Here is a 7,153-nt window from a genome sequence, read left to right as displayed (position 1 = left end):
ATTCTTACTGATGATGACTACTTGGTAGTCGAAAATACGTATTTTAAAAATACAAAAAAAAAAAAAACTGATCTAGAAAATTGGGGCAAAAATCGAAATTTATTACAAACGTAACAGCTACATTTGCGGATGATACTGTGATTCTATCGATTGATGTGGATCCAAATTCAGCTACTCAAAAACTGCAGACAAGTATCGATAAAATACAACATTGGTTGAATAAGTGGCGTATTCAAGTTAACGAGATGAAATCCGTTCAAGTAACGTCCACTTTGAGAAAAGAAACGTGCCCAGCTGTTATAATGAACGGTGTCAGTTTTCCACAGTCAAATGAAGTCAAATATCTAGGTATACACCTTGATAGAAGACTTAATTGGCGTAAACACATCTGGTCGAAAAGAAAACAGCTAAACTTGAAATTTTCTAATTTATACTGGCTCTTGGGTCAAAATTCTAACCTATCATTGAACAATAAAGTGTTAGTGTATAAAACAATACTTAAACCTGTGTGGACCTATGGCATTCAACTATGGGGATGTGCTAGCAATAGTAATATCAAAATCCTGCAAAGATTCCAATCAAAAGTGTTGCGAACAATTAGTGATTCCCCGTGGTATGTACGTAATGACGATATTTACCGAAGTCTCGAAGTGATCACAGTGCGTGAAGAAATTGCGCGTTACAAACTCTGAAGTGATCAAACTCTTGGACAAGTGTGACAGTGTGAACAGACTCAAGAGACAAAACGTGCTACATTTCATATTTAGGTTTTAACAGTCATTGTGAACAGACTAAACTGACAAAATGTGCTAGATTTAAAATTTAGTTTTATTTAACATTATCACTAGATTAAGGCTATTCATATACTTAGTTTAAGCATATTAAGGTGATCACCAGTGGGTAGATAACCGTTCAAGTTAACCTTTTAGTCACTAGATCTATTTATAGTTCTTTTAAGAACTGATAATAGAAAATAGGAATTATACAAAAAAAAAGCACGCTCATAATTGTTTATGAGCGCCTCTCATTTCTGTTGTGTTTCATTTGTCAGTTAACAAGAACGTCAGTTTTCTTGTTAACGCGCTCACTAATAGCTCGTGAGCGTTTCTCATTTCTTGTTATGTTTTTTCTCAGTTTACAAGGACATCAGTTTCCTTGTAAACGCGCTCACAATTGTCTTGTGAGCGTTTCTCATTTTTCGTATGTCTCGTTGTTGTGTATGTGTAGTCCATTGATTGCAAGCAGGAGGTCACCACTTGGTACAAATAACATACATGCTTGTAAGCAACTGCTGCACGCATTCAACAAGTAGATCTGAATTAATCAACATGGTGGCTGTTTATTTATATATATATATATATATATATATATATATATATATATATATATATATTAATACAGTGAGCCAATAAAATGCAAAAACAACGCTATTTTCTGCTTTTCTGTTGATTCTGATTCCGTATTTTCCCTGATAGCATCCTCATTAACAGTCTCCAATTGTTCTATCATATGAATTGTTATTACTTTCTTTCAGAAAATTCCTCGACACTAAATCAGCTATGAACATTTCCTTACCCGGTAGGTATTGAACGTTTATATCATACTGTAATAGTTTTAACTTAATTTTTAAAAGCCTATCAGATGCTACTTTTTTGAATTCTTTCTCATTTATTGCCACAAGTGGTTTGTGGTCTGTAAGCATCTTTATCTTCTGCCCAAAAATATAATTATGAAACTTTTTACAACTGAATAAAATACTTCAATTTGCGCATAACCTTTTTCAGTTTCAGTTAAACTACGAGACACAAATGATACCGGTTGCCCATTTTGAATTAAACAGCATCCTATCTCGTTTTTGCTTGCATCACACTGTATTACAATATCTGATTTTGGATTAAAATTACACAAAACAAGCGGTTTTGTTACTATTTCTTTTAACATGTTAAACGCCTGTTCGTGTTTTTCGGTCCATAACCACACTGATTGTTTTTTTAATAATTCTCTTAAATTATTAGTTAGTTCTGCCAAATTAGGAATGAAATCCCTCAAATAGTTAAACATACCCAATATGCTTTGAAGTTCTTTTCGGTTTTTAGGTGATTCTAATTCTATTATTGCACTTATTCTTTCTTCATCTACCACAAATCCCTCAACACTAAATACATGACCCAGGTATTTAATACTCTGCTGCTTATATTGCAACTTTTTTATTGAATTTGACATTCAGTGATCGTGCTCTTTTTGATAGTGCTTTCACTGCTATGTCATGTTCTTCTAGTGTTTCAGTTGCAATTAAAATATAATCAAAATAAATTATTACATTTTTAATGTCTCCAAAATTCTTTACTACAATCTTTTGAAAGATTTCTGGAGCGCACGCTACACCAAACGGTAATCGTAAAAATTTATAATAGCCATGTAGGGTACTGAAGGTACACAGATCACTAGATTGATCTGTTAGTGGGATGTGCCAAAATCCATCTTTTAAATAAAAAACTGAGTAATATTTTTTATGTGATAATCTTGAACGTATTTCATTGAACGTGGGAATTAAGAAATATTCCCTTTTAATTACTTTATTTAGATGATGGGGATCCAAACAAATCCTTAATGATTCGTCAGCTTTTTTAATAATACCTATATTACTAGCCCATTCTTTTGGCTGATCTGCAGGTGCAATGATTTTTTCTTTTACTAATTTATTTAATGTTTTTAGTAACTCATTTGTAATTGTTAATGGTAACCTTCTAGGGGGTTTTATAATTCCCTCAGCATTTTTGTTAATTTTAATCTGATATTTGTTTTTAAATTTTCCTAATCCTTCAAAAACATCAATATTATTTTCAATAAACAAATTTCTAATATTTTGTTCAGTTATCATAGGTTTATTTACTTCAGTTATTTCTGTAATTATATTCCTTTTAATTAGTTTTAATGCAATACAACCGGGCAGACCTAATATAGGTACTGCTTTGAAATTTACAACAATAAACTCTAAGTATTTTGTAAGCCCATTAATTGAGCATTTTAAATTAATTTTACCAATGGGATTAACTTATACCCACTATAATTGAGCAAAATAGTGTTACATGTTCTAACTTTTAAATTTTTAACATTTGTTATATCATTTATAGAGATTAGATTTACTTCTGCTCCTCCTGTACCAAGCTTAAATTTTACTATACTATTTTCTTATCTAATATTTTCAAACCATTTTGTATTTGATTTTTCTTTGCCTCTGTTTTATCCACTGCATCCACTTCAATTAAACCCACCAAGGCAGATTCTGTAGTACTATCACTATCTACATCAACGGTGTTGACTAGTTTGTTTTTACACACTACAGCAAAATGATTGAATTTGTTGCACTTCAAACATTTTTTACCATTTGCAGGACAAGTTCCAAACTTGTGCTTTGATTTACACTTTTTACATAAAAAGTCTTTTTCATTAATCTCTTTTTTCTTTTCACTGCCATTTTTTGCTTTTACCATGTCAACTGTGTTTTCACTTTTTGTTTCATTATTTATTTATTACTAGTATATGTTTTTCATTTATTTCAAATCTTTTGCCACTTCAAGGCATTTATCCAATGATATGTTGGTTTCTTTTAATAATTGTGATTGTAATTTTTTTTGTTTTTACAACCCAATATTATCTTGTCCTTCATTAATCCATTTTCTTGCTCCTTAAATTCACAATTTTTTACTGCTTTTTTTAGGTCCGTTGTAAATTGATCAATTGATCACTTTTTTGATACAACGAAAAGAATTTAAGTCGCTCAAATACCACATTCACATGCTCCTTGAAATGAATGTCAAATAATTCCAACATATTTGTATATTTTACTGTTTTCATATCAACTTTGAATGTATTAAATATACCCAATCCCTCCATGCCAATAAAATGCAAAAACAACGCTATTTTCTGCTTTTCTGTTGATTCCTTCTGGCAATCAGATATATTTCAAAATTTGGCTTGAATATATCCCAGTTAACCGCCGTGTTTCCTATCACATCTAATTTCTCTGATTTATTTACCTCCATTTTCAAACTTATTTTCTTCATATGTTTACAACTTAACGTACACTGAACCACGTGGTGTTTATATTCTATTTTTTTTTTTTATTTTTTTTATTTTACTGCACTCACTGTATTAATATATATATATATATATATATATATATATATAAAACTATTACAGTATGATATAAACGTTCAATACCTACCGGGTAAGGAAATGTTCATAGCTGATTTAGTGTCGAGGAATTTTCTGAAAGAAAGTAATAACAATTCATATGATAGAACAATTGGAGACTGTTAATGAGGATGCTATCAGGGAAAATACGGAATCAGATAAAACATTGAAAATAGTATTAAATTTATATAAGGAAGGGTGGCACTCGCTACCAAAAACATTGTCAAATGAAGTTAAACATTTTGTAAATTTAAAAAATGATATATCACTGTAAACAATAATGTAATATACTTAAATGATAGGATAGTAATACTTACAAATTTGAGAATGAAAATCATAGAATGGCTACATAATGAAGGGCATTTTTCGATTGTAAAAACAAAGCTAAGAGCTAGTCAAATAATTTACTGGCCGGGGCTAAATCAGGATATAGAAAATGTAAAATTTGTGAAAAACATCAAGTTTCTAATGTTAAGGAACCATTGATTCCACATTCATTGCAGGACTTACCATTCCAAAAAATAGGGGTAGATATTCTGACACATAATCAAAAAGCTTTTTTTGGTAGTCATGGATTACTCTTCAAAGTGGATGGAAATTAGATCAATTGAAAAGAAAATATCACGGGTAGTTATCTCTAAATTAATGGCCACATTTAGTTGTACACGGAATACCAAAAATAGTGATCGCTGATAATATGCCTTTTTCATCGGCTGAGATAACAGAATTTTCAAAAAGGTGGAATTTTCAAATAATAACGTCCAGCCCTCATTACCCAAAGTCAAATCGGTTAGCGGAAAAGGCTGTGGATATAATTAAAAGAATTTTTTAAAAATGTGGATGGACCATAATGGATTGTATAGTGCACTATTGGAGTATAGATCGACACCTATTCCAATAATCAATTTATCACCAGCAGAAATGCGCATGAACAGAAAGCTAAGAACTAAATTACCAAATTTGGACAAAAACCTAAAACCAAAGATAGGTTGTAATATCGCGAATAAATTAAACAAAACACAGCAACGGTATAAAACAAATTATGACAGAACGGCTAAAATTAGACCAACATTTAATAAAAATGATAAGGTTACGATTCAAAAAGATGACATTTGAGTTCCAGGCAAAATCATTAAAAAAAGTTCGACTCCGCGATCATTTATAGTGAGGGATAAAAATGGAAGTGTAGTCAGAAGAAATTCAAATCACTTAAAAAAAAAGTCTCACTCAGGAAGAGACTAGTGGGAAGGATGATAATAGAGTTGAGGATTTGTTAAAAAATGAGGAGGAAGGTAAGGGTTTAGATGTGGAGCGGGGTCAAAACAGTGAAACGGATGGAGATCGAACCGTATCAGAGGAACCAAAAGTAACAAGATGTGGGAGGGCCATTAAGATGTGGATAGGCCTGAAAAATATAAGAATTTTATTTAAATTTTATTTTATCAAACTAGAATTCAGAATATGGAAAAAATTGTATCAATAAAATAATGATTTATTCACATTATTGAAAGTTCTTATGTTACTTATATGATCCATGCATTGGTTGATTAATTGTATAAGGGGGGAGATGTTGTGTATGTGTAGTACATTGATTGCAAGCAGGAGGTTACCACTTGGTACAAATAACATACATGCTTGTAATGGCTGTTTATGGTAATTAATAAATCATATTTAATTTAATAACATGTGTTTTAATTATCAAACATAACACTCGTAGCTAACAAGGCTCTGTTTCCTTTTTAGCGCCCCTTTCATGTTTGCAATTTTGCAAACTTCTCGTGTTAACAAGGGTTGCCCCCTTGTTAACCATCTCGCAAAGTCTCTACTAGAGATTTTCCTTCATCGCTAAATAAGTTTTAGCCTCTCAGGATTTATCCACATGATGGCCTACCTTGCAGCCATCTTACAGCTTAAAGTCAGCAAACTATTATTCGGGCAATCACAAGGACTATTGCCCCTACGTGATGCTCTCTCTTCAGTATCACGTCATAACTATCGTTCCCCCTTTTCTCCTTTTTCTGGTAGCTTAAATTCTTCCGAATTTAGGGGGGCGATTTATGTTTAGGCCGTTCAATTATGAATTCATTGAACGCTCCCTAAATATTCTGTCTTTTGACAGTTTAATGATTAATAATAGGCGCGTACAATTCAAATTATTTTTACAACTTACAACTGTAAAAATACGTGCTGCTAGCTCATCAATCATTATTCTTACTGTTCTGTTTATACTCGGGCTGGAGACACACGTTGTCATCGCCATTTGGAAAGTTTAATTTCAAAATGAATTTCAAATCAGTTAAGAGTGTTTTTTTCATATATTTCTGTATTTTTCGTCTTTTGCGTAATTCTCACATTTAAATTTAACGGTTTTTCTGTAATGATATTTGAGTGCTACCACTTGCTGAACGGTGTATATATATATATATTATATATATATTGTAGGGGCAAAGCCCGAACAAAAATGAGACGGGCGAATGGACGGTAGCACGCAAATATCATTAAAGAAAAATCGTTTTTAAATGTGAGAATTACGCAAAAGACGAAAAATACAGAAATATATGAAAAAAACACTCTTAACTGATTTGAAATTAGTTTAGAGAGAATATGATTCTCCTCCACCTTTTTAATATACTCAATGAACTATAACTACCTATTTTACAATTTAAAAAATTGAAAACTATGCATATCTTTTAGCTACGAAAAACTATCATTTCAAGTGTTATATAACACCATATGGAAGGGAGATGACTGAGATCAAGAGATGTGGAGGCTATTAAGCGATGGTTTTTACTTTTGAGCCCAGTGAAGCTGGGTATCTAGTTAGTACTATAAAGGACTAAAACTATAAAGGACATTAATGAGAATGTATACACACGATTATAATATGATCCTAGTAGGTAGGCGGCAAAGCTCTACAAACAGGATCATTTTCGTATATAAATTGTAATAAATCGTA

Source organism: Chrysoperla carnea, chromosome X (assembly GCF_905475395.1).
Source record: "Chrysoperla carnea chromosome X, inChrCarn1.1, whole genome shotgun sequence".
Classification (NCBI taxonomy): domain Eukaryota; kingdom Metazoa; phylum Arthropoda; class Insecta; order Neuroptera; family Chrysopidae; genus Chrysoperla; species Chrysoperla carnea.
The sequence above is the reverse complement of the archived record's forward strand: the minus strand, read 5'-3'. Positions refer to the sequence as shown.